This window comes from Dasypus novemcinctus, chromosome 27 (genome assembly GCF_030445035.2).
Source record: "Dasypus novemcinctus isolate mDasNov1 chromosome 27, mDasNov1.1.hap2, whole genome shotgun sequence".
Classification (NCBI taxonomy): domain Eukaryota; kingdom Metazoa; phylum Chordata; class Mammalia; order Cingulata; family Dasypodidae; genus Dasypus; species Dasypus novemcinctus.
The window spans coordinates 426,135-453,799 of record NC_080699.1 but is presented as its reverse complement, the minus strand read 5'-3'; the positions used below and the strand labels follow the sequence as shown (position 1 = coordinate 453,799).

General features: G+C 54.2%; 1 long non-coding RNA gene across 1 annotated transcript in view; it reads left to right on the top strand.

Moving 5' to 3' along the window:
- LOC131276318 (uncharacterized) overlaps positions 1-27,665 on the top strand; it is a 43,637-nt gene that overhangs the window by 3,466 nt on the left and 12,506 nt on the right. The window contains exon 2 of the long non-coding RNA XR_009183813.1: positions 15,313-15,369. This is a non-coding gene — a long non-coding RNA (uncharacterized lncRNA). The remainder of the gene's footprint in view (positions 1-15,312; positions 15,370-27,665) is intronic.

The window sequence follows — 27,665 nt, the reverse complement described above, 5'->3', positions numbered from 1 at the left end:
GAGGTAGTGAGGTGGGGGTGGGGGGCGGGGGTTGGTGCTCACATGCCCCAGGAGCAGCTCAGGCTCCTGGAGCAGCTCAGGCTCCGGGGGCAGCACAGACTCCGGGAGGAGCTCAGGCTCCGGGAGCAGCACAGACTCTGGGAGCAGCACAGACTCTGGGAGGAGCTCAGGCTCCAGGAGCAGCACAGGCTCCAGGAGCAGCTCACCTGGACTGAAATCCAGCGTATTACCCGTTGACTTTTGGCAAATTACTTAACATCTCTGTGCTTCAGTTTCTTCATCTCTATTTGCAGCATTCAATATGGAGCCACTAGCTATATTCAGCTACTTAAATTTACATTTAAATTGATTAAAATGAAATAAAGCATTTGTTTTTCAGTCACACTAACCACATTTTAAGTGCTCAGTAGCCACTGATGGCTAGTGGCCCCAGTACTGGACAGCACAGTATGGGACTTTTCCTCTCTAACAAAGTTCTCCTGGATTGTGTTGAGATGGGTGTTACAGTGCATATCTTTTGGGTAAAGGAGCAAATTAAATGAGTATACGTATAATAATATATATATAAGGTTTTTGAACAGGGCTTGGTACTCAGTAGGGCAGTGTATGTGGTACGTCGTACCTCCGTCTCTTGACGCTGTGTGTGGCCAGCCTGCTGGATCTTGGCAGGCATCGGTGGAAGGATTTATGTCAACTTGAGTTTGAATCCTGGTGCAGCTCTTTTTCATGTGACCCTGAGAATTGCTCCACTGGCCTTGTTTCTCTTATTTTGGGAGTAAGGCTTAGTGCTGATGTATGCACAGCTCTGCCAGCGCTTAGCAGAGTGGATGCTCAGTAAGTGTTTCTCCTCCTCTTCTCTGAATATAAAATAATTCATGAAGTGATTGATACTTGTTCTTCATTGAGTTGCTCGTTCTGGGGGAGACAGACACAAATGTTTCTATTACAGGAGACTGCGCTAGGAGAGGAGGAGCCGGGCTGGTCTGGGGCGGGCAGAGGAGTGCCCTGGGCCTGTGGCTGAAGGCTGAAGGGTGGCCTCGGGAGGTGGCCGGGTGGAGCGCCAGCTCACAGCAGCTTTCAGTCCTCACGTGCTCTGGGAGGCAGGGCCTGTCTCCCCGGTGCACAGGTGGAGAAACAGCGCAGGGGTTGACCAGGAGCCTGCGTGTCTGTGCTGGAGGCGGGAGGGCCGCTCTTCAGACGTTGATTCTTCTGGAAGGATAAGGGTTGTCGGGGAGAGGGTGGGGGCTGCGTGGTGCACGAGGCGGAGCAAGTAGAAATCAGCAGGGGAAAGGAGGCTCGAGGTGATGGGCGAGAGCGGCGCCAGAGTGGCTGGACGTTAGGGCCGGCTCCAGGGGGCGTGTGGTCAGTACCGAGCCGCGCGGGCGTGGCTGGAGCGTGGCTGGACATTAAGGCGGGCGCCAGGGGGCTGTGGTTAGGGCTGAGCGCCTGCTTTCCGGTCAAGGGCCTGTTTCGATCCCCGGTTCCTCCTAAAAACAAACAAACGGCAGTGGCTCGGGTGGGCGAGCTTTGCAACCCTTGGGGTGTGGGGCTGAGAAGGAGGGCTCAAGCCCTGGCTCTCCTCTCCTGCCCGGAGGTGCAGGCGTCGTGGGCTGCTCCCAGCTGGAGAGCACCTCAGGACAGCCCAGGCCTCCCTGCGGCCTCTGCCCGGGGAGAGGTTTCAAGGGGAAAGCTGCCTCCCCGAGGTGGGCCAGGGGCTTGTCCTGCCTGGGGCTGCTCCTGGGAGCGCCCTGCGCAGCTGGAGAAGCTGCGCTCAGTGGGGGCGGTGACCCAGCCCCAGGCCTCGAGCAGCCCTGCTCCTGCTGGTGCCGGCCCTTGAGCGGGCTGTGCTCAGGTGGCAGCTTCCCAGCCTGCCTGTCCTGGCACCATCGGGTGGACCGCGAGCAGGCTCTGTGTGACGTTCCTCTCTTGAGGAGGGGCCTCACGCAGCCCCTAGCGCAGGGTACGGAGTGACGGTGAGAGCCTGGCCGGCGGGCGCGTGGCCTCTGTCGTGCTTCCCGCTTGAGCATCCTGTCCTAACTGCCCCTTGTTTTTCCTTCCTGCTTTGTGTTTAGTTGTGTGTGAGTGTCTTTGTTTTAATTATCATTGGGAAGCAAAAGAGGTATTTATGAACGTCTAAGCCTAGGCGGTGGCGCGCTTGCGGCAAGCAGGAGGAGCGCCGCTTCGCAGGACACCGCTGGTCTCTCTCCACTGGCTGCTGCTGTTCGGCAGGCCTCTGACTTGGGCACTGGCTCAGCTTGGTGTCAGCAGCACCTGGAAAGGTTGCTGGGCTGATTGCCGAGGCGGAGGGGCGCGAGGAGGGGGCGCTGCTGCCGGCGGCTGCCCCTGCGGCCGGGAGCCGTGCCGGGTCGGAGCGGGCCGGACTCTCGGGCCCTTCCTGACCGTGGGAGCTGCCCTGTGCTGTGAGGGAATTCTCTCTTCTCCCTGCCTTTCGCGTCTTCCTCATCCTGTGGGGAGAGGAAGACCCCAGAACCAGTGGGCATCGGAGACGCAGGGTCAGGGAGGCCCTCTTCCTCGCACGCCTCCAGTCCGTGCTGCCCAGTCCCCACCCAGTCTGCCCTTTGGGCGTGGACTTCCTCCTGGGACCGGGCGAGCCTTTCCTGTGCGTCAGGGCGGAGTCCACGTGGCCTCCGAGGGCTCACCCGGCGTGGAGCCAAGGAGCCGGCCTGACCCAGCAGCGCAGCAGGGACCCGGGACTGCCTGGCTGTGCGTGCGGCTTCCTCCCGCTGTGCGGGCTTGGGGCTGCGCAGGGCAGGGGCTGGCCAGGGGGCCCAGGTGCCCGGGGGACCTGGACTCCGTACCTGCCGCCCGGGGGCCTGGGAGACGCGGGGTGGGGCCAGCGGCTCTGGCTCCCACTCAGCCCCAAGGCCGGGGGCTCGAAAGCACTTGCCCTCCCCCGGCCTCAGTTTCCCCATCTGTCAACTGGAACACGGTCGCCTCCGCCTCACTGTGGTCCAGATTAGGAGGCAGGTCTGTCAGGCCCGCCCTCGGCGTTTCCTGGTACGGCGGAGGGCAGCTGACTCCGCCGGGAGGAGGGCGGTCAGTGAGGCTGTGGGTGGTGTGGGCGCCCCCCTCGGGCCCTCTCCCTGCTGGCCGAGGCCCTTTCACTTTTCTGGAGCCGCAGTTTAACCTTTTCTCTCCAGGCCTTTGTGTTTTAGAGGCGAGTGGGGCATCAGGTGGTACGACCTTGTCCTTCTGTTTTTGAGGAGGCTGAGTCAGACGAAGTGCTTTCCCCGAGTGTCGGGGGTCACAGGGCTGGTCCTCTCCCCACGCCACGAGCTGCCCGTGCATTTGCGGGGGTGAGCTGCAGGGCACCAGGCGCTCAGCGGTGTGGGGAGGGGGCTGCAGGGAGCCAGGTGCTCAGCAGTGTGGGGAGGGGACTGCAGGGGCCAGGCGCTCAGCAGTGCGGGGAGGGGCCTGCATGGGGCCAGGCGCTCAGCAGTGTGGGTAGGGGGCCGCACGGGTTCTTCACCTGCTCGGCTCACCCCCACCTCCTTGGCTCACCCTCACCTGCTCAGTGCTCCTGCAGCCATTCACCGAGCGCCTGCGCGTCCCTGGCTCTGCTGTAGGCGAGGTGGCAGGCGACAGGTGTGGGAAGAGCAGAGGCTGTGCGGGCAGCAGAGCTGGTGGAAGCAGCGGTGGGGGGGAGGGTGCTGCCCCGGCCGAGGCCGTCACGCTCCAGTCTGGAGGCGGTGGAGTGTGCGGGGGTCGGTCTTCGTGGCAGGGAGTGGCCGGCGTGGAGACCTGGTGGGGGAGCGTGGCCGGAAGGGGGGTGGGAGCTGAGGCCCAGGAGGAGGCCTGTGAGCAGGTCGCGGTCAGCAGGGCCTTGGCACTCACCTGTGGGCCGGGCGTCTGCCCTGGGTGATGGCAGCGGCCACATGGAGCCGTGCGGATGCTGGGGTAGGTGTGCACCGTCCCCAGGACCTTCAGGTTCAGATGCCATCGTGCTGTGTGCATGTGTGTGTGTGTGCCAAGTGACACCATCGTGCTGTGTGTGTGCACGTGTGCCAAGAGATGCCAGGGTGCTGTGTGCACACACGTATGCGTGTGCCGAGACGCCATTGTGCTTTGTGTGCATGCGTGTGCATGTGCTGAGACACCATGGTGCTGTGTGTGTGCACGTGTGTGCATGTTCTGAGACGCCATGGAGCTGTGTGTGTGCGTGTGCTGAGATGCCATCGTTGTGTATGTGCACACGTGTATGCCGAGAGACGCCATTGTGCTGTGTGTGCGTGTGTACGTGTGCTGAGACACCATGGTGCTGTCTGTGTGCACGCGTGTGCATGTGCTGAGACGCCATGGCGTTCTGCGTGTGCATGTGTGTGCCAAGATGCCTTCACGTGTGCGCATGTGTGTGCATGTGCTGAGAGGTGCCATTGTTTGTGTGCACACATATGTGTGTTCCGAGAGACGCCATCATGCTGTGTTTGCACATGTGTGTTTGTGTGTAGAAACGCTCTTCGGTAACTGGGCGCCCGTAGAAGCGCCCTGTCTCCTGACCTGAGGCCTTTCACCACCACCCGTGGCCACAGACTAGGACAGGGTCGCTGGGCTGAGGCTGCCCGGCTGAGCCCCCGCCCTGGCCTGCCTGGGCACTCACCTCCAGTTCAGGCGTGGTCACCTGGTGTGTGGAGGAAACGCCGGGTCAGGGCGGGAGGTGATGGTGGGGGAGAGCCGCCCTGGCCTTGAGGGCGGGAGGGGAAAGACATGCCTTCCTTCCGGTGGCCAGCCCTTTCTGCTGTTGTTGCTAAAGCCGTGTCACTGGAGTCACTTGCGGAAGCCCCAGCCCATGCCTGGCCTGGGCAGAGAGAAACCTGACCCGCTGATGTTTGAGCCTCCTGGGCTGCCGGGAAGGGCCTGTTTGGTTGGTCAGAGCTGCAGAGAAGCGGCCGGGCGGACCTGGAGCTGCTGCGGGCCTGGGCGCCAGGGCGCCGCCTGCGCCCCAAACAGGAAGCGCCCTGGGAACGGACGTTGAGGGACTGCTCCTGCCTGGAGCGAGCCCGGGGGTGCTGAGCCGGAGTGCGCCCTAGACGGCTCGGGCGGCCTTGCCAGCTCTTCGCAGGCGCAGCCCCTTTGTGGGCTCTGCGGGCCGTGTCCCCACGCGGTGGTCATGGGGGCCTGGCTCCAGCTTCCCGGGGAGCTGCTCCTTGCCTCGTGCGGGGCGACGTCTGTCCGAGTGCTCACCAAACGGACACTTGCGGGCCAGCTCCCGGGCTGCACGCTGGTCCTTGGGTGTGGGCACTGGCGCTAGTGTCCCTTTCTGTGCCTCAGGCGTCCGGGCAGTCTGGACTTGGTGTCCAGGCAGTCTGGACTTGGTGGTTCTGTGCCGTGCCCGGGCTCGCCGCTCGGTTGCGAGAGCCACCGGCTCGGTGTCGTGCCCTTGGGGGCTGCTCACCAGCGGGTGGCCCCTGTGTGCTCCCGGGCGTCTCTGCGAAGGCTGACGGGCACGGCTGCCATGTTCCAGCATGCGGTGGCCTTGTCTGTGGGTGGCCGGGAGCCCGTGCGGTGTGTCCTGGGTCCGCATGGCCTGTGCTTGGCCCCCCCGCGCCCCTAAGGTGGTGCTGACCTGGACTGGATGCACGATGGGCGGACGCGCAGGTTTCTGTGGCGTGTCTGGGCCGGCCCCAGAGGCTTCCAGAGGGTGGATTTGGTTGGAAGGCGGCCATTTGTTTGTTTCCCGGGGTTGGTTTGGGGTCCCTGCTGCCCGCCTGCCGTCCGCCCCCATGGCTGGGGGAGCATTGTGGTCTGTTGTCCTGGCTGCTGTGGTTGGAATACTCTGGAATTGGTTCCTGCCCAGCTGCTTGGACTTGCTCTCAGCAGGACATCATGTGCTGAGTGCTGCAGACTGCATGGTGGGCGGGGGCGGGCGTGCGCCTTCCTTCCCTGGCCACTGGCCGCCCTCTTCCTGTGGACACAGCGCTGGCTGCTGGCCGAGCCATGCGCAAGGCCCTTGGGTCCTGGGGTCCAGCTCTCAGAGTCCCCACTGGGCTGCGCTGGATTCAGAACTTCCTGTCCAAGAATCCAGATGATGCGTGGTGGGGTGTGTGCTGCTGGGGTGATAGACCTAGCTCCACGTGTGCTGGGTAGTGATAGACCTGGCTCCAGGTGTGCCACGGGGTGATAGACCTGGCTCCACGTGTGCTATGGGGTGATAGACCTGGGCCAGGTGTGCCGGGGAGTGATAGACCTGGCTCCAGGTGTGCTGTGGGGTGATAGTTCTGGCTCCAGGTGTGCTGTGGGGTGATAGACCTGGGCCAGGTGTGCTGTGGGGTGATAGACCTGGCTCCAGGTGTGCTGTGGGGTGATGGACCTGGCGCCAGGTGTGCTATGGGGTGATGGACCTGGCGCCAGGTGTGCTGTGGGGTGATGGACCTGGCTCCAGGTGTGCTGTGGAGTGATGGACCTGGGCCAGGTGTGCCGGGGAGTGATAGACCTGGACCAGGTGTGCCGTGGGGTGATGGACCTGGACCAGGTGTGCCGTGGGGTGATGGACCTGGGCCAGGTGTGCCGTGGGGTGATAGACCTGGGCCAGGTGTGCCATGTGGGGTGATAGACCTGGACCAGGTGTGCTGTGGGGTGATAGACCTGGCGCCAGGTGTGCCGCGGGGTGATGGACCTGGCTCCAGGTGTGCTGTGGGATGATAGACCTGGGCCAGGTGTGCCGTAGGGTGATAGACCTGGCTCCAGGTGTGCTGTGGGGTGATGGACCTGGGCCAGGTGTGCCGTAGGGTGATAGACCTGGCTCCAGGTGTGGTGTGGGGTGATAGACCTGGCTCCAGGTGTGCTGTGGGGTGATGGACCTGGGCCAGGTGTGCCGGGGAGTGATAGACCTGGGCCAGGTGTGCCGTGGGGTGATAGACCTGGGCCAGGTGTGCTGTGGGGTGATAGACCTGGACCAGGTGTGCTGTGGGGTGATGGACCTGGGCCAGGTGTGCCGTGGGGTGATAGACCTGGACCAGGTGTGCTGTGGGGTGATAGACCTGGGCCAGGTGTGCTGTGGGATGATGGACCTGACTCCAGGTGTGCTGTGAGGTGATAGACGTGGCTCCAAGTGTGCCGCGGGGTGATGGACCTGGGCCAGGTGTGCCAGGGCTGTGCGTCTTGGCGTGGTGCTTCTAAGCCTCAGTGCGTTGGCCTCAGTGCCCCGGGCTTTCATGCTAACTCAGTGGCAAGTAGGATTCAGGACTTGGGCTTCCCATCGCCAACTGCTCTCTCTTTGGGCTCCCAGACGTCTGTCACACACCTGCCGGAGTGCTGCAGTACCTGCCCTCTGCCCAACTTGAGGTTGCTACAAAGGTGGGTCCTGGCAGTGAACAGTTACCTCTCGGGCATCTCTGGCCCTGGCTTCTGGTCAAACACAGCTGAGGCCTGTGTAGCTGAGCTGGAGGAGAGAAGGCTGAGGGCAGGTGCTGTTGCAGCCGTTTGTCCTGTGAGGTTGGTTCTCTGCCAGGGTGAGGTGGAGATGTGCGCTGTGCACACACCCAGCCTGGGGTCCCTCACACCCTGTGCCCACGGCGCCCCTGCTGAGAACCAGACCCAGGCCCCAGGTCAGCGCTTTATGGGGCCAAGGGGTCTGTGCCGTCAGCCTCTGGTTTGCAGGCCAGCACGGAGCCAGCGTTTGGAAGCTGCTGCCCGACCCAGATCTAGGCCTTCAGCATCAGTAAGCCGGTCCAGCAAAAGCTTGTTTAGCCTGACAGCCCCAGAGTTTGAATTACATCTGAGAACGTGGATGTTTTTCGTTTGTTGGTCTGATTTTTAACGGGAGCTGGATCGGGCGTTCTATGGCTGTGCTTCTCCAGCTGGGCCACACGGTCCACAGGCAGGGAGTCGCTTACTGGGGTGTCCCTTACGTGTTCTAAAAGTGAAGTGGGGCAGAATGAAAGGCCTCACGTGGTAGGGGCGAGTGCCTGTGGCCCTGCCGGCCCTGGACCTCAGGGCGTCTCAGGCCGCGGCGGCGCCTCCAGCCGGGGCCCCTGTGCCCGCTGCCAGGACGGCTAGGCACCTGCTGCCCGCTGGCCAGGTGTCCGTTTGTGTTCTTAGCATGCCTCTGGCCTCTGCCCCTGCCCTGACCTGTTCAGGTGTGGGAGGCCGGTGGGATTTGTCATGGCTTCACGCAGATGAGCAGCCCACCCTGCGCCCTGGTGTTGAGAGCGTGGGCGCTGGCCTTGCGGCCCAGCCTGGTGCTCGGCTGCCGCTCTCCCGCGGGGGGGCCTGAGCACTCCTGGGAGGAGCGGCTCCTCCGATCTGTGCTAAACTGGCCTCGCCCTCCCTTCCTGGCCTTTGGTTTCATGTTGAACTAAAGAGGTTTAGCAGAGCCAACCTCCGTGTGACTGTGTTCTTGCAGGTGTCTTTGCCAGCCCCCACGGGCAGAACAGCAGTGCTGCTGCGTGGATCTTGGCTGCCGCTGGCGTTTCGCTTTGCCGCTTTGCCGAGGACAGGTGCAGTGAGCTGCTGGCCCAGCATCACGCCAGCCGTTCCCCGCATCAGGTCATCTGTGGGTGTTGTGGAGGGGGCGCTGTGCTCTGGGGCTGCTGCCCCGTCACGTAGTTTAAAGGGCCCCACGTGTCCTTCTCATGTTAAAAATGGGATAAGAGTAGAAAAATATGTACATTTTTTAGTTTCTTTGATCTCATTGTGATTTTGCATTGTGCATTCACCTTTGTTTTGGCTTTTCTTTGTAGAATTTCAAAATTTTAAAGTATTTTAAAGGGCACAGTTTGTTAAATATAGCCTTGCCGTTGTACCTTATGATTTCACTCATAGGTGAAAACCCAGAGGAAGTGGAAACAGGTGTTAGATCCTCCTGGGTAAATGTTTGTGGTCCACTACCCACAGAAGGCGGAGCCACCCGGATGCCCCCCGCAGGTGACCGGACGGGTCCCACGCAGTGGGGCCGTGCGCAGCCCTGGAGTGGAGTTGAGTGGGGGAAGCTGCGTGGCTGCGGTTGTCGACATTTCCCCACGGGTGAATCCTCAAAGACAGATGTGGGGGACGGAGGGGTGCGGCCCGGCTGCTGTGGGGGAGCGGGGTTTCCTTGGGGTGATGAAATGTTTTGGAGCTAGGTAGACGTGGTGGTTGCGCAGCAATGGGCATGCTAAATGCCGCAGAATCGCACACTCTGAAGCAGTTAGTTAAATGTGATGTGATGTCACCTCGATTAAAAATCCCCGGTCGGCGCACCTGGCGCCTGTTCTCTCCTGGAGCCGCGTGGGCTCTAGCGGGGCCCTGGGATACAGGTGGACGGCGGGTCCTCCTCGCCCCTCGCAGCCCTGGGGGCATCAGCCTGGCCTGTTCACCTTCCCCCACCTGCTTTCAGGACGGGCCTTACCTTCCAGGTGAGGTAATGGACGTACTATGCTAGGCAGTGAGTGCTTAGAAAGCGCTAACCTTCCTCACTTGTCTGTAAAAGCAGAGAATGAAGTGGACTCAGAGAGGAGCAAAGTGCTGGAGCCAGAGGAATGGAACTGCTTTTAGCTTTCGAGATTTAGATGAGAACTTTAAAAAAGGATGAAATGCTTCTCCTACATTCCTCCTAGAACTTGCCATCGGAAAAGGTGTGTCAGGTACTGGAACAGGGCCTGGCAGGTCATGAGGGCTTTGGAGGTACGTGGTCAAAGAAGAGGAGGACGGGGAAGCGTGGCCGTCCTAACGGCAGCGGGGCACCGCCTCCCCCCACGCCGCCGCCTCCCCCCACGCTGCCCCAGGAGCCTGCGGTGGGAGCTGCCCTGTGTCTGTGTCGCCCCGCGGGCGTGAGCGGCAGGCGCACCTGGCGGCTGGTCTGCCTGTGGTGTCTGTTCTCTTCCGGGATGAGGGGCCGTTGCCACCTGGCCCAGTCGAGCCCCTGAGAAGTGGTTTGGAGAAGCTTGACCACGGCGTGGCAGGTCCTGCTGCAGGGCAGGGCAGCCGCCTGACCCCGGCCTGTGAGGAGGCACAGCCATGTTTCTCACGAGCCGTACAGGGCTGTGGAGTAGACGGAGCTCAATTTTGTGGTATTCCTTGCCCCTCTCTTCTGTTCTGCACACTCAGCATGTGTCTCCTGGTGAGCTCACTGTCTGCACTTCCTGTGTTAGGCCTGCTGGCTCGTGGCTTTGCCCCACCGGGCCCCGTGGGCAGGGGTCATGGGGGGCAGAAGCCCCTCTGGGCCCTGTGGGGTGTGGGTGTGGGAGCAGAAGCCCCACCGGGCCCCGCGGCAGGGGGTGTGGGGGCAGAAGCCCCTCTGGGCCCCGTGGGCAGGGGGTGTGGGGGCAGAAGCCCCTCTGGGCCCCGTGGGCAGGGGGTGTGGGGGCAGAAGCCCCTCTGGGCCCCGTGGGCAGGGGGTGTGGGGGCAGAAGCCCCTCTGGGCCCTGTGGGCAGGGGGTGTGGGGGCAGAAGCCCGTTGGACTTGGTTCTGGGAGCTCACACCGTGCCCGGCCTGCGGGGTGGCGGGTGGGGGCTCCTGCTCGCGCCTTTCACAGGTTGGCTCCTTCCTTCCTGCGGACGGGCACCGCCCTCTCCCGCCCACCCTGGCGTCTGCCCGCCGGCCTGGCCGGTTCCGCGAGTGCCCCCGGGCTTCTGACCTGGAAGCCGAGGGCCCTTTGCTGTGGGGTGACAGGTTCAGGGAGGGTGCAGTCGAGCTCCGCGGCCTGGTGTCCCGCCGTGAGGGCCCCGGCACGCACAGGCGCCTTCTCTCCTCATGGACAGTGGGGCAACAGCTGCCTCCTGGAATTCCTGAGATCACACGAATTGCTGTGCGCGGCGGCTTTGGGGCGACTGTGAGGGCGACGTGGAGGCCGACGCCGTTTGTTTTTACGACTCCACTGCTCTGAAACACCCACTGCAGGTTCAGCATTCCTCCAGAAACAAAAATTAGCACATTCTAAGTTTTCTAACTGTAGAGTTAGAAAAAGCTTGACCCGATCTGTGTGCTTGTGGGAAGTGACCCTGGTGGGAGAGAATCCTGTCGCCAAGTCAGAGGGGCTGCCCTCCTCTGCGTTTCTGGGCGGGGAGTAGTGCTAAGCTTTGAGAGTGAGCACATGCTTATCTGCCTTTGGAGCTGAGTAACTTGGGGCTTGAATGCTGGTGTTACAGTGACTAAGGTGTGCTGGCTGTGGCCTCGGACTTTAAAATGGGGCTGAACTCCCTGCCCCGCAGGTTGAGGTTATAAGAGCTGTTTAAAGTCCTTAGCTCTGTGCCTGGCACGTGGTGGGTGCTGAATACATGCCGCTGCTGCTATTAAAAATGCAGCTTTAGTAACAATTCCAGCCAAAGGTGGATGGCTGGAAAATACAGATCTGAATTTGGTGCTTGATGCCACAATCCATCAATACCCAAATCAATCAACCAGCCAGCTTTTGATGCCTTCCTTCACTGTGCCAGGGGTGTAAACAGAGTGATAAATGGGGCACCTTTACCGTCTGTTGGAGAAATAAGTCACCACGGACAGGAAAAACAGCCGCCATCAAGGCAGCCGGGCGTAGCGAGGGACACGTCGCCGCTGGGCCGCTGTGCAGGGAGAGGCCGGACGAGAGCCGCATCCCGCTTCGTTTTCCTGCTTCCACCCCAGACCTGATTTGGGTCTTTCTGATCTTAATGTGTGTTCCAGACTTGAGCGTTTGTTTTGCTGCCTCATTTTTTTCACCCTGAACTCTCTGCCTTTTGTTGGCCAAACCCTCGAATGATCAGAATTCTCCTAAGAGGCTCTGCCCTCCCCGTGCGCACTGCGTCGTTTTATGGTTTTCTGCACCCTCCGTGCCTGTCAGGGCTTCCGGCGTGCTGAACTGCGGCCGTTCGTTCACCGGCGCCTGCTGAGCACCTACTGAGCGAGGACGGCTGGGCCTGGGCAGTGGGGAGACACGGGCAGGCGGACGATGACCTGTGGCCAGCGCTTCCTGTTGGCTGGGCGAGGAAGTTGCCCGGAGTCCTCTCTGCCACGCTGCTGCGCAGCGAGCTGGATGGAAAAGCGCGTCCTCGAGGACTGCAGTGGGATCTGAAGCCTCTCTAGTTCCTGCTCCGCCGCATGTGCTCCCCAGGCCGCAGCCGACGCTCCTCCTTCCCCCAGACTGAGCCTGCGCGCCCGGGTTCCTCCCTCGAACGTGGCCCCGTCCTCAGCCCAGAGGCTCGAGAGGCCTGTGGTGCCTGCACCCACCCAGCAGCCACCCCGCACCCCTGCCCTGCACCCACCCCACGCCCCTGCCCTACATCCCTGCCCCCTGCCCCTGCCCTGCACCCGCCCCGCGCCCCTGCCCTGCACCCACCCCATGCCCCTGCCCTACATCCCTGCCCCCCGTCCCTGCCCTGCACCCGCCCCGTGCCCCTGCCCTACATCCCTGCCCCACGCTCCTGCCCTACATCCCTGCCCCCCGCCCCTGCCCTGCACCCGCCCCGCGCCCCTGCCCTGCATCCCTGCCCCCCGCCCCTGCCCTGCACCCGCCCCGTGCCCCTGCCCTGCACCCCTGCCCCACGCCCCTGCCCTGCATCCCTGCCCTGCACCCGCCCCGTGCCCCTGCCCTACATCCCTGCCCCCCGCCCCTGCCTTGCACCCGCCCCGCGCCCCTGCCCTGCACCCCTGCCCCACGCCCCTGCCCTACATCCCTGCCCCCCACCCCTGCCCTGCACCCGCCCCGCGCCCCTGCCCTGCACCCACCCCACGCCCCTGCCCTACATCCCTGCCCCCCGCCCCTGCCCTGCACCCGCCCCGTGCCCCTGCCCTACATCCCTGCCCCCCGCCCCTGCCCTGCACCCGCCACGCGCCCCTGCCCTGCACCCCTGCCCCACGCCCCTGCCCTACATCCCTGCCCCCCACCCCTGCCCTGCACCCGCCACGCGCCCCTGCCCTACATCCCTGCCCCCCGCCCCTGCCCTGCACCCGCCCCGTGCCCCTGCCCTACATCCCTGCCCCCCGCCCCTGCCCTGCACCCGCCACGCGCCCCTGCCCTGCACCCCTGCCCCCCACCCGCCCTGCACCCTGCCCCTCACCCGCCCGTGCCCCTGCCCTACATCCCTGCCCTGCACCCACCCAGCACCCCCCCCCCGCCCCCCTGCACCTGCTTCTTGCCAAGTCCTGCTGCTCCCGCCTTTGCCACACCTGGTCAGTGGAGCTTCTGCAGCTGCAGGCCGTGACCCACCAGCGGGTTCTGCAGTTAGTTTTGCAGTGAGTACCAGCATTTTTTTTTTTAAGTAAAAGAAGTCAAATAGAAAACAATGGGTTGCATACGATAAGGCTCCTGTGAGATTTTTACATTTATATAGCAACTTTAAGGCCTTCACAGATATTAATTTTCCCCTCAGAACAACCTATGCAGTAGGTACCACATTGTCCCTCTTTTACAGGTGAGGAAACCAAGGCTCAGGGAAGTTGAGCTGCCCCACCTACCCACCGAGCAGTGTGTGAGTGTGCAGGTATGTCTGTGCAAATGTGTGCTCTGCAGGTGTGAATGTGTAGGTGTGCGCTCTGCAGGTTGTGTGAGTGTGCAAGTGTGCAGGTGTGTGTTCAGGTATGTGCTGTGCATGTGTACAGGTGTGTGCAGGGATGAGTGTGCAAGTGTCCTGTGCAGATATGTGCTGTGCAGGTGTGTGTGTAGGTGTGTGTACAGGCATGTGCTGTGTGAGTGTTTGCTGTGCAAGTGCTGTGCAGGTGTGAGTATGCAGATGTGAGTGCACGTATGTGCTGTGCAGGACTGAGTGTGCAGGCGTGAGGCATGTGCGTGTGCATGTTGTGCATGTGTGAGTTTACAGGTGTGAGTGTGAAGGTGTGGCTCTGCAGGTGTGAGTGTGCAGGCATGTGTTGTGCCGGTGTGAATGTCCAGGTGTGTTCTGTGAAGGTGTGTGAGTTCGCAGGTGTGAGTGTGGTGTATGCTGTGCCGGTGTCCATGCACACAGGTAGGTGTCTGGCTGGCTGCAGTCCTCCCTCTGCAGAGGGTGCCTTGTGGGCGCCTGCGCCCTTGCTGCCTCCAGACCAGAATGGCCTCTCCCCCGCCACTGTAACCCCTGCTCTTAGGAGAGTCCCATATCCACGTGGTCATGAGGCCCCCCCTCCCCTTGCACACACTCCCCCGTGGCCTGCCCGTGGTCCTGGCCCCTGCAAGTCACAGCCCTTCCTGCGGCCACAGCGCTCGGGCTGCCAGGGCAGTGCCTCACGTGGTAACGGGTGCGCATCCAGTGGGCTTGGCGAGGGGTAAGGACAGGGAGGCAGCTCCTTGGCTGTCGCCGTAGAAATATTCCTCGGGTTCTCCTTTTCCTTTGTTGGGTCTTTGTAGAAAGTATTTCTTTAATTGGCCATGTTGATGTCTGTGGGTGTGCGCGAGTATTTTGAGTTCTGCTCCGTTTTCGTCTTTCAATCCCGTGGATTCTCAGTGTCCTGCTCTACCTGCAGGAAGAGGCGCTGGCCCGCATGCGGCCCCGGAGCCCTGTGGGGCTGGGCAGTGCAGTCTGGTGGGAGCCCTGGCCCCTGCTCAGGCGTCAGGGTCCTGGCTGCTAGCCAGGGGGCTGCTCCTCTTCCTTAAAACGGGGTGGCAGCGCCGTACCTGCCCTGTCTGAGCTGACGTGGAGGTGGAAGGGGCCGGGGCGCGGCTGGTGGCAGGGCGCTGGGAGGGCTCAGTGCTGCTCCTCAGGGTCTGCGCTCACGTCCAGGGGGTTTAGACCCTGCTCCTCACTCGGTTATGCTGTGACAGCTCAGGCTGTGCTCTGGGGGAGCGGGAGGTGGGGGAGCCTTCACCAGCGGGAGGTGGGGAGCGGGAGGTGGGGTGCGGGTCCTGGTCCTCCGTGGATCTAGAGGATCCCTTTCTCGTTTCAGTCACAGCTCTGCCAACCTTCTCTCCCATGAGAGCAGGTTTTAACGGTTGTCTTTGGTCTCTTCTCTGTGGTCTGTGTTCCTGATTGGTGTAGGCAAACTCTTCCTGGTGAGGTACCTGCTCAGGAGGGCCAGTCAGTCAGACCACGTGTTCCCTGGTCGTCAGGCCGCTCCGTCTGCTCCCAGGAGGGCTCTGCGGTGGTCTCCATGCAGTGCATCTGCTTCCTCACCCCTGAGCGCCGCTGGGAGGAGCTGGTGGATGGGTGCGCGCGCCGCCGGGGTGGCTTCCCCTGTTTCTTTTCCTTTCTGCAGGCCTGTCTTCTCCTGCTGCTGCTCTCCTCTTCCTCTTTACTGCCGCAGCTTCTTGGCTGCGCATCCTGAGAAGTTTAAAGCCCTGGGCTCTGTGCTGGTGATTTCCCCTTGGCCACAAGTCTGTTTGCAAGTCCTCTTTCCTCCTCCCGTCTGTCCTTAGCACTTAGTGTTTTTCTCTTCCTCTCTTTTATAGAAACTTGTATTTTGTTTTTCAGGTTATAAAATAGACCTTCAGTGCCCTGCAGTCTGACCCGTGTTCAAGGAGCAAGGAGGTATTTATGGTGCCCAGCTCTTTCTGAAAGACACCTCTCTGCCTTCCTCATTCTGACCCCCCACCTCTGGGCCGTGGGTGGCCGTCCCTTGCCGGCCGCCACTCCTGTCCCCATTAGACCACGCCAGAGGTTCTCAAACTTTTGGACTCAGGAACCCTTTCTTAAAAATCAGTGAGATCCCCAAAGTGCTTTCATTTATGTAGGTTATATTTCTCAGTATTTACCGTATTAGAAACTGAAACTGAGAACATTTAAAACTGTATATTAAATTCATTTAAATATAACAACAAACATATTACACAACATAACATTTTTAATGAAAAGTAACTTTTCTAAAACAGCATTCATTGGACAGAATGGCACTATTTTACTTTTTTGCTGCTCTCTAAAGCCTGGCTTAAGAGACAACAGCTGGGTTCTGAAATGTCTGCATTCTCTGTTGCAATATGCTGTGCTGGTGAAGTCTGTGAGGAAAATCTTGCCTCACACTGATCTGTGGTTAGAAAAGGGCGGAGTATTTTAGTAGCCTGTTCAGTTATTTGTAGATGGTCTTTGAAACTTTATTAAAACTGGACACATGTTAGTTTCTTAAAGGCTCATTGCAATGTGGAACTGCAGCCTCAGCAGTGAACTTTTGTCTATTTCAGTGAAGTCCACTGGTCTGTCTTGCCTTTTGGAAGGATCTTTTTACTAGTGTATCACCTTGTAGCACCATGCACTGGTCATTTGGAAAATACTAAATGTCGTATTTGTTGATATCACCGCTTAGAAAAATAACAATACCATGTCTGTTATCAGAAGTGGTCACTGATCTCATCTGAACCAATCTTAAAGTTCTGGACACTGTGAAGTGGTGGATACAAGTGTTCCATATTTTAATTTTGGCTTGCAAGCTCAAATGTTATCTTAAGCAACAATGCTGTCCATTTTCCTTAAAAGGACAGGTTCATTTTTTTCTTTCTTGAGAACAATGCCTACAAATACTCAAATCTGAATAACTATCGTTTTTTTGTGAGTCACTGTCTCAGTAGAGATGGTGTTTCCTGAAAAACAGTGCTGGAAAGCTCAGCTTGTGACTCAGGTGCTTTTTCTACCAGACAGCTACCATACTTGGTCTGTTGCTGAAATGCTTTCTGTGGGCTCCCCGCTTTGTAAGACAGGGTATTAGAAAGATGGGCGGTCAGGGGCCTGTATGTGACACAATGAGTAGTTTCCCTGCTTCAACAAGGACATTCAAAACTGCGCACCTGGTGTAAGAGCACAGTGCCCGCTGAGGTTGTCGGGCACCACAGTTCTGGGGCGTGCCACGATGCTCATGTTTTTGTCTGCGTGCTTTGCACTGCCGGGGCAGCCGTCAGCAAAGCTGAGCATGGTTTTGGGTCTTGGACCGGAGTTTGAAAACCACAGGATAAGACAGCACTGCACACACGGGAGTCTCTTCTTCCCACTTCTTGGCTCTAGCCCCTTCTGCTTGGGTACGCATCTTCACCACCATCTGCCTGTCCTTGTGTGTGTGCGTACGGTACACACAACCAAGGCTATACATGTACACACACACATGCGTGTATGTGTGTGCATATAATAGTTATGCATGTATATATGCACACATGCATACAGGTGTATACATGCATGCACGCTTTGTGTGTACATACAATGCACATAGCTAAAGTTATACATGGATATATGCATGTGTGTTTCTATTTGTGTTTGTATATATGATACACATACTAAAGATACACAAGGATATGTACACATGCATATATGTAGGTGCATTATGTGTTTATGTGCACACAATACACATAACTAAAGTTATACATTTATGTATGCACATACATGTATACATGTGTATGTACACTTGCATACACTACATAAAACTAAAGTTGTGCATGAGTATATGTACACACACTATATACATGTGTTTGTGTGTGTATATTTGTACATATGTGTGTGTCCATCCATCTGTCTCTAACTTCAGTTGATACTGGTTGGTCATTATGTGTGTGTTGATCTCTTCCAGTATGTCGTAGCCTGAGTCAAGGTGCTGGCAGTGGCCCCAGTACCATTCCTGTCACAAGGGAATAGCTTGATATAATGTCAGCTGACATCAGCGTCGACTCCTCCCCTCCCCTCCCCTCCCCCTCCCCTTCTCCTCATTCACCTCTCCCTCTCCTCCCCTCCCCCTCCTCCTGTCCCCTCCTCATCCTCCCCCTCCCCTCTCCATCCTCCCCCGTCCTCCCCCTCCCTTCTCTCCCTTTCCCCTCCCCTCCTCCCTGTCACCTTCACCATCACCATCACCACTGCAAGGCCTACCAAATGTTTTTGAATGAATCAAGAGTCTGGGTTAGTGTTTTCCCGGGTGTCCTTGGACCGCAGGCCTCTATATGGTCAATGAGTGTCAAGCATGAAAGAGCATCTGTGCTTCTCTAGGTTTGAGGATTCGCAGTCAGTGGGTTTTTAATTGAAGGTTCATTTCCCAGAGCCTTTATTGTTTCATGTGCATTGTCAATCTTTAAGGGGAATGGTAGGCTATATAGAATGTAGAATTTCCCAAGTCGATAGCTTGGGAACCCTCTTTTCTTGGCACAGCTCGTAAGATTAGTGTTCCTTAGATTTTCCCTTGGGAATTAATCATGTAGCCTGCCTTTTCCATTTTTACAGATGAGGAAATTGATTGCCTGTGTTCATTCATGTGCTGCTACACCTCACATGTCTATTGAGTACCTCTTGAATGGGGATACAATGGCAAGCAAAATTCAGGCTTGGAAAATGTTAAACGTTGTTTATGTGGCTCAGATGGCTACGCAAGATACAGGCGAGCCCTTCAGCCCCCTGAGGCTCAAGCGCTGGGTGGACGCTCAGCCAGTAGGCCTTGGTCTCCCGTTTCCACAGCTCTGCCGGGCCTCTCTAGGGTCACCAAGGAGCGATGGAGGTCAGGACAGACGTTGGACAACTGCCCGGCTGCATCGTCAGGAGCGTAGCTTGTGAGAAATGCTGACCTTCTAAAGTGTGAGGGAACCTCCTCGGTGCGCAGCACGTAGTAGGTGCTTGTGAGTGAAGGATGAGTAAATTTGCTTAGGAAATGGGCTGTGAGACCGGCCTTGCAAGGTGGACTCACAGCCAGTTTGGACTGAAGAAGGCTGCCAAGTGTGTTTCACGCCCCTCTGCTCTGACCCGGCTCCTTCTGGGAGGAGCCAGCATCTCTTCCCTTCCCTCCACGCAGAACAGCACTGAAGCACACCTGCTTCCTCTTCTCTTTTGATCCTGTTCTGTCCACACAGCTGGAAAAATGTTAATACATTTTATAAGCATAGCTATATTATACGAATAGCCTTGGGGTCAGAACTTGAGTAAGAAGAGTGTAAAATATACATAACAGAAGTCATTTAAGCCATTTTAAGTGGACAATTCTTTGACATTAAGTACACTGACAATACTGTGTAACTTTCACCACTATCTATCTCCAGACTATTTTCATCATCCCAAACCAGAACTTATATGCATTTAGCAGTAGCTCTTCGTTTTCCATACCTCCATCACTGGTAATTGCTAATTGTAAGTATTTCATACAATATTTGACATTTGTGTCTTATTTCACTCAACACCATGTCTTCAGGGTTCAGGTGTGGAGTAACATACCAGCAAGCGCGTCACTTCTTTTTTAAAAATGGCTTTTCTTTATAGAGAAGTGGGTTTAAAGAACAGTCATGCAAAAAAGATAGGGTTCCCGTATACCACCCTTTACTAACACCATACATTGGTGTGAAATATGTGTTACAATTGATAATAGCACATCTTTATAAGGGTACTTATTAACAATAGTCTGTGGTTTAACTTAGGGTTCACTGTGTAGTGTAGTCCTATGTTTTTTTAAAACCTTTATTCTGTTACCATATATACAATCTAACCCCTTTAATCACATTCACATATATATTTCATTGCTGGTAATCACATTAACCATGTTGTGCTACCATCACAACCATCTATTACCAAAACATTTCCGTCATTTCAAATAGGAACCCTATGCAATTTAAGCCTTAACAACCCATTCCTGGACCCCTGGTAAACTATAATCTAGAGTCTGACTGTGCGTTTGCTTATTTTAATGATCTCAGCCAGCGAGATCATGCAGTTTGTCCTGAGTCTGGCTTGCTTCCCTCAGCAGGACGTCTTCAGGGTTCAGCCGTGCTGTTGCAGTGTCAGGACTTCATTCCTTTTTATGGCTGAGCAGTATTCCACTGTGCAGGAGCGCGTTTTATTTACCCATTCATGGGTGGACGGATACTGGGGTGCAGTTGTGATGCCCCTAGGACCTTGGTGTGAGATATCTTCCAGGCCCTGCTCTCAGTTCTTTCGGGTTTTACCTGGTAGAGGGATTTTTTTTTCATATGGTAATTCTGTGTTTAACTTCTGAAGTACCACAAACTGTTTGCACAGTGGCTGTACCATTTTACATTTCCACCAGCAGTATATGTGGGTTCCTATTTCTCTGTATCAGGGCCAACACTTAATTCAGTATTTAAAATACTAGGCATCCTAGTGGATGTGAAATGGTATCTTACAGTTTTAATTTGTCTTTTCCTAATGACTAAAGATGTTGAACATCTTGTCATAGGCTCACTGGCCCTTTTAATATCTTCTTTAAGGAAATGTCTATTCAACCCTTGGCCCATTTTGAAAAATTGGGTTGTTATGTTTTTGTTGTTGAGTTGTAAGAGTCCTTTATATATTCTGGATATTAAACCCTTATCAGATATAGGGTTTCCAAGTATTCTCTCCCTTTTGGTAGGTTTTCTTTTCACTCTTAATAATATATTTTGCACAAAAAGTTTTTAATTTTGATGAAGTTCCATTTAGCTATTTTTTCTTTTGTTTGTGCTTTTGATGTAAAATCTAAAAATCCATTGCCCACTACAAGGTCTAAGGGATATTTCCCTATGTTTTCTTGTAAGGGTTGTAATAGTGTTAGCTCTTAGGTTGCTGATCTGTTTTTAATTAACTTTTGTGAATGGTGAGAGGTAGGGCCCACATTCACGCTTTTGCATGTGGATCTCCAGTTGACCCGGCACTGTTTGTTGAAGACACCGTTCTTTCCCCTTTGAAAGAATGTGGCACCACGTTGAAAACCAGCCTGCCACAGATGTGTGCATTAACTTTGAACTCTCATTTCTACTCCTTTGGTCTGACATATGGCTAGCCTCATGCCTGTAGCTTTGTGATAAGTTTTGACATCAGAACATGTGAGTCCTCCAACTTTGTTCTTCATTTTCAAAATTATTTTGTCTATTTGGAGACCCTTGAGATTCCATGTGAATTTAACGTCCATCTTTTCCATTTCTGCCAAAAAGGCTGCTGCAATGTTTGTAGGGATTCCACTGAGTTTGTAGATTGCTTTAAGCAGTGTTTACATCTTAACAATATTGTTTCCTAATCCTTGAACACAAGATTTCTTTCCATTAATTTAGGTCTTCTTTAATTTCTTTAAGCAATGTTTTACAGTTTTCAGTGAACAAGTCTTTTACTTCCTTGGTTACATTTATTCCCAGTTATTTTATTCTTTTAGATGGTATTGTTTTCCTCTTCAAATTGTTCATTACTGGTTTATAGAAATCCATCTGACTTGTGCATGTTTATTTTGTATCCTGCAACTTTGTTGATTTTGCTTATTCTAGTAACTTTTGTGTGGGTTCTTTGGGGTTTTCTATATATAGAATCATGCTATCTGCAAATAGGGATAATATGACTTATTCCTTTCCAATTCAGATGCCTTTTATTTCTTTCTCTTGTCTGATTGCTCTGGCTAGAGCTTCCAGTACTATGTTGAATAACAGTAGTGACAGTGGGCATCCTTGTCTTGTTCCTGATCTTAGGGGGAAGCTTTCATTCTTTCTCCATTGAGTATAATATTTGCTGTGGGTTTTTCATATATGGCCTTTATTATGATTCCTTGTTTTCTGAGTGTTTTTTTAATCATGAAAGGATGTTGGATTTTGTCAGAAGGCTTTTCTGTGTCATTTGAGATAATTGTGTGTGTTTTTTCCCCTTTGTTCTGTTAATGTGTTTCTATTACATTGATTTTCTTATGTTGAACCATCCTTGCATTCCTGGAATAAATCCCTTCTGGTTGTGGTGTATAATCCTTTTAATATACTGCTGGATTCAGTTTGCTAGTATCTTGTTGAGAATTTTAGTGTCTGTATTCATAAGGGATATTGGTCTGTAATTTTCTTTTCTTGTTCTGTCTTTATCTGACTTTGATATCAAGGTAATGCTGGTCTAATGGAATGAGTTAGGAAAGTAATCTCTTCTGTTTTTATTTTGGAAGATTTTGAGAATGATTGGTGTTAAATCTTTAAATATTTAGTAGAATTTAGCAGTGAAACCATCTGGTCCTGTTGTTTTTGTTGTTGTTGTTGTTGTTGTTGTACTGATCCATTCTCTTGTTATAGGTCTGTTGAGGGTTTCTATTCATTTTTTGCATCCAATTAGGTAATTTGTATATTTCAAGGATTTCGTCCATTTCACCTAGGTTTTTAAAATTTGTTGGCATATAATTGTTCAGAGAACCCTATAAAATCCTTTTATTTCTGTAAGGTTGGTAGTCATGTCCACACTTTCATTCCTGATTTTAGTTATTTGTGTCCTCTCTTTTTCTTTGTCAGTTTGGCCAAAGGTTTGTCAATTTTATTGATCTTTTTAAAAAACTAACTTTCTGTTTTGTTAATTTTCTCTCTTGTTTTTCTCTAACCTGTTTCACTGATCTATGCTCTAATCTTTACTATTTCCTTCTTTCTACTAACTTTGGGTTTAGTTTGCTCTTCTTGTTCTAGTTTCTTTAGGTGTGAAGTTAGGCTATTTGTGATCTTCTTTTTTAATGTAGATATTTTGAACTATAAATTTCTCTCTGATCACTGCCTTTGCTGTATTCCATAAGTTTTAGTATGTTGTGTTTCTGTTTTCATTCATCCCAAGCTCTTTCCTAATTTACCTTATTTCTTCTTTGACCCATTGGTTGTTGTTTAATTTCCATAAGTGTGTACATTTTCCAGTTTCCTTCTGTTTTTTATTACTGCCTTTAAAAATACTGTTGCTTTTTAAAAAATTACTTTGTGGTCTCAGAAGATACCATGTATGATTTCAGTATTTTTAAATTCATTAAGATTTGTGACCTCTAACACACGGACTATCCTGGAAAATGTTCCACGTGCACTTGTGAAGAATGTATATTCTGCTTTTGTTGGGTGATTGTAGACGACCAGCTGCTTGTGCAGGCAACGCACTGCTCAAAGCCGTCAAGTGCCCTCGTTTCACAGTCAGCCGGTACTTGTGGCCAACAGCTGGGCACCACGAGCTGGCTGAGGCGACACGGAGCCTGCCCGTCACACCGTGTGTGGCAAGTGACTCCCTGCAGCGCCTCACCTCCTCGTCTTTGGTGTAGATCTTTTATTTTATTTTATTATTTTTTTAAAGACTTATTTATTTATTAAAATCCCCCCTCCCCCCCGTTGTCTGTTCTCTGTGTCTATTTGCTGCGTCTTGTTTCTTTGGTTGCTTCTGTCGTCAGCTGCACGGGAAGTGTGGGTGGCGCCATTCCTGGGCAGGCTGCACTTTCTTGGTGCTGGGCAGCTCTCCTTACAGGGCGCACTCCTTGCGCGTGGGGCTCCCTTACGCAGGGCATACCCCTGCGTGGCAGGGCACTCCTTGTGCGCATCAGCACTGCGCATGGGCCAGCTCCACACGGGTCAAGGAGGCCCGGGGTTTGAACTGTGGACCTCCCATGTGGTAGATGGACGCCCTAACCACTGGGTCAAGTCCGTTTCCTGGTTTAGATCTTTTAGAGTCCATCCTGTGAGCGTTCGCCGGCCCTCCTGCGTGTACATCCATGTCTTTCAGCAGAATGGGGAGGCTTGGGCCCGTGTTTCTTCAAATACTTTTCTTGCCCATTTCTTGTCCTCCTCCTGGGCTCCGATGCTGTGCTGGTGCTTGATGCTGGCCGGGCCTCTAGCTCTGCTCAGTTTCTTTACTGTTTTTCTTCTCCTCTGTGTAATTTCCATCGTCTTGTCTTCAAGTTCCTTGAACCTTTTTTTTTTGGCTTGTTCAAATCTGTTGAATCCACCTCATGGTTTTTCATTTTAATTAATGTACTTTGCTGCTCCAAAATTTTTGTTCCTTCTTATAATTTCTGTCTCTGTGTTTTGTTCGGATAGCATTTTCCTAATTTCCTTCAGTTTTTTTATATGGATTCCTTCAGCTCATTGAACATACTTGACTGTTGATTTTTAAGGTTTTAAATTTAAATTAGTCTTTGGCTAATATTTCAAGTGTATGAGCTTCCTTGGGGATGGTTTCTGGAAAATCTTTTTTTACCTGTGGATGGGCTATACTTTCCTGTTTCTTTGTGTTTCACAGTTTTTTGTTAACCAAGCTTCCGTGGTGCTGACAACTCTGGAAACCTAGTTCTCCCGCTCCTCTGGAGCAGCTGGGTTCTCTTGGGGCTGGAGCTGTTACTCTGTGACTTTTCCAAACCAGTTTTGCTCCCACATGGGGAAAGGAAAGTGTCAAGAGGAGGAAAAACAAGGAAAACAGGTACTGCCTTTTTAGGAATCCCCGGCCGCTTTGGGGGTTGGATGGATGTCGCCCCTGAGGGAGGGGTCGCGCAGCGCCTGCCGCATGCTGGCCAGCAGTGACCTGAAGGGGCTGCTGACCAGTCGTGAGCAGTGGTCGGACACAGCTGTGGCTCTTGAAGCCCGAGCCAAGGCTTACTCCTGAGAACCAGTGGAGAATTACGGCAAGGGATGGAGGTTGGGCATAAGGCGTTGACACTCAGGAAGAATGTTCACGTCCTCTGAAGTAGAACATACAAGACCCCTGCGCTGCTGCTTTTGTGGAAACGCGAGGCTTTGCCCAGTACCCGTGGTTCCTGCTTGCTGTGGAAACTTCGCACTCCCATCCTAGCACTTTCAGTGAGATTCTTATTTATTTTGCTTTGTAGGCATAGTGTGTGTATTTGGAGCCCTCTTCTCCAGGATCTGCCTGGTGCTGTGAATCACTGGCTGAGGCCCGTCTCCACTCAGCAGTTGGGACAGTGATTCGGAGCCGGGTCACTCTCGTCATCTTCTGTTTCTCCCTAGGTGTTATTTCAGAACCTCACTTGTCCACCTTCCGCTTCCGTTTCTTTCTGTAGCCCCAGCCCTGCCCTGCCCTGCCCTTCTCTTTGGCTGGCAGAGCGCTTGCCGTCCGAGTCTGGCATGCAGGGACCCAGAGCGGGGAGGCCGCACTGGCCCAGCTGTGGCCGCGGGGTCCTGCTGACGTCAGTCTTGACCTGCCCGCTGCTGCCTGAATTGCACGTCTGTGTTCTCAGATGAGGGAGGGAGGCGGGCTGGCTGACGGTGCCCACCCCCAGCAGCGCGTGGTGCGGGGTGGGGGTCCCCGAAAGGGCGCTGGTGGGTGGGCCCGGCACCCACTGCCCCTCCGCCTCTCCTTTCTAAGCAGAAGTAACTCAAGCCACCTGGCCTGGAAGTCCAGGTTGCTTAAACCACTGCAGGAGCAGTTGCTGAGGAAACGCACATGGACGAGCGTTTTGCCCCTGAAGCCCGCGGTGCCGCACACGCGCCAGCACGCACGGAGGCGCTCCCTCCCGCCTGTCCCCCTCACACCTTTGTCCGGGTGCTGCTCGCCATGGGCGCCTCTGTGGAGCCCCATGGGGGCGCCTGTCCACCCCACTCCCTATGCTGTGGCTGGCCTGTCACGGCGCCCCTCGCTTTATCAGGCACCCGCTTGCGTTTCTCCCGTGAACCTCTGGGGCAGACTAGGTCGTGCCCAGCAGTTGGTGCCCACTGGGCGGCCGTACCTCCATCTGCCCCGCTAGAAGGTGGGCGCCTGCGGCTTGCCCTCCTTCAAACAGATTCTCATCTGTGAGCGTCTCTTATGTCCTTTGCTTTTGGCTTTTGTTGGAAGGAAGCTGAGAGCAACACTTTTGTGTGTAAGCATCTGGTTCGTCATTTTCCAGGCGGTTTGGCCTGTGATGCAGCCCTTGAGCGGGATGCTGAGAAGAGGAAGGGGAGGGACGGGCAGGAGAGGCCCCTGTGGCTCGTGCCGGTGGCAGACCCCTCCCCATCTGCACTGCTACGGTTCAGGGACAGCTGCTCTGTGGCCGCCTCCTTGCTCCAAGCCAGCAGGCCTCCGCTCTGGAGACTGTTTCCTGCACCCTCTCTTCTAAATAACCCTCAGAAGTTCCGTATGGGTTTTACCAGTTCTCTCGATTCTCTTGGAAAGCGCATCTCAGCCCTTCCTAACCACAGTAATCGACAGCAGTTCCTTCCCTTTTACAGAGGCGTTTACAGACACACCAGACTTCGCCCCCTCCAAGCCGGGAGTTGTGGGGGGTGGGGGCTCAGAGGAGCGGGTGCTGGTGCAGTGCCCCTAAATGGAGGGCCCTTCCTGGGGCCTCTCGGTTCCTGGGCAGCTGCTCTGGTCCCTCCACTGCCGGCCCGTGTCCCCTTCGGGAGGCAGGTTCTTGGCCTTCCGTGGAGGGCCCCTGGCCAGGCGGCTCTCCTGGCACTCCATAGCCAGGCTCGCCGTTTTCACTTCTGCTCGGTCTTATTTAACACAGGACATTTAGGTGCTTCCATCAGTGCTACTCTCTCCATGATCAGCTTGACCTAGCTGTGTCTGAGGGCGTTCTTTCCTCCCTTCTTGAAATAGTTACAGGTGATTCTGCTAATCAGGTGGGCAGAGCCTCGTGCTGTATTGCCCTGTGGTATTGTTTAATGAAATGTGATTTTTAAAAATGGCTCAGCTTTTAACCAGGGAGCAGGTTGGCGAATGATGTTTTGGTTTGTTTTTTGATAGAGAGGTTGGAAAATGAGATGCCCAATAGGTCGTGTCTCCGTCTTTTTTCTTGAGACCTTCTCTGTGCCTGAGAGCAGCGTCCTTCTCGGAGACTCTGACCTGCAGTCCTCATGCAGTGGCACTCCCCGCGGTTTAAGTGTCGGGGCACAAGACCCTTTTACTGGGAATCTTTGAAAATATCAGTGTCAGGAAAGCAGGGAACTTAATAAAATGCTTGTAATTGAAAACATCGGGCTGCAAACGTGGCTTCCAAGTGTGGCGCGATGCAGGTGCCCTTTTTCGGCTAAGGCTGTGGCTCCCTGCGTCCCTCTGCGGCCGCCATGTCCTCACCCGCGCCTTGGGGTTTGCACCCATCTTGAGCCAGCATGAGGGCTGGGGGCTGCTCGGACTCCAGGCACTTTCCTCCCACATCATCCCAGGTTCTCTGGCTTTTCTCCCTTTATTAGAGATGTTGTGGGTTTATAAAACAATCGTGCATGAAGTACAGAATTCCCACTATCACCTGGCATTGATGGGGAACATTTGTTGGAATTGGGCTAGGTTTAACTTTGGGTTTGCTGTTTGTGTAGTGTAATCCCATGGATTTTAAAAATATTTTTATTCTGTTACCATGTATGCAATCTAACATTTCCTCTTTTGATCATATTCACATGTATATTTCAGTGCTGTTAATTATGTTCATAATGTTGTGCTACCATTACCACCAACATTACCAAAATGTTTATATCTTTCCAGATACAAACTCTGCGCATTTTAAGCCTTAACTTCTCATTCCCTATCCCTACTCCATCCCCTGGTAACGTGTATTCTAGATTCTGTGAGTTTGCTTATTCTAATTGTTTCAAATCAGTGAGATCATACAATATTTTCCTATTTGTGTCTGGCTTATTTTACTCAATAGGATGTCTACAAGTTTCTTGCATGTTGTCACATGTATTGGGATTTTATTCCATTGTGTGTAGATACCACATTTTATTTATCCATTCATCAGTTGGTGGGCACTTGGGTTGCTTCCATCTTTTGGCAGTTGTGACTAATGCTGCTATGAACATGGGTGTGCAAATGTCTGTTTGAGTCCCTGCTTTCAATTCATTTGGATATATCTACAAATAGGATGCTGCGTCATATGGCAATTCTCTACCTAGTTTTCTTAGGAACTATAAACTGTCTTCCACTGCGACTGCATCATTTTACATTCCCATCAGCAGTGAATGAGTGTTCCTATTTTTCTGCATCCTTTCCAAATACTAGTTATTTTCTGTTTTATAAATAGCAGCTATTCTAGTGGATATGAAATGTCATCTCATGGTGGGTTTGATTGCATTTTGCTGATGGCTAATGATGTTGAGCATCTTTTTTTGTGTATCCTGGCCATTTGTGTATATTCCTTGAAGAGTTGTCTGTTCAAGTCTTTCACCCATTTTTAAATTGGGTTCTCTTTTTAAATT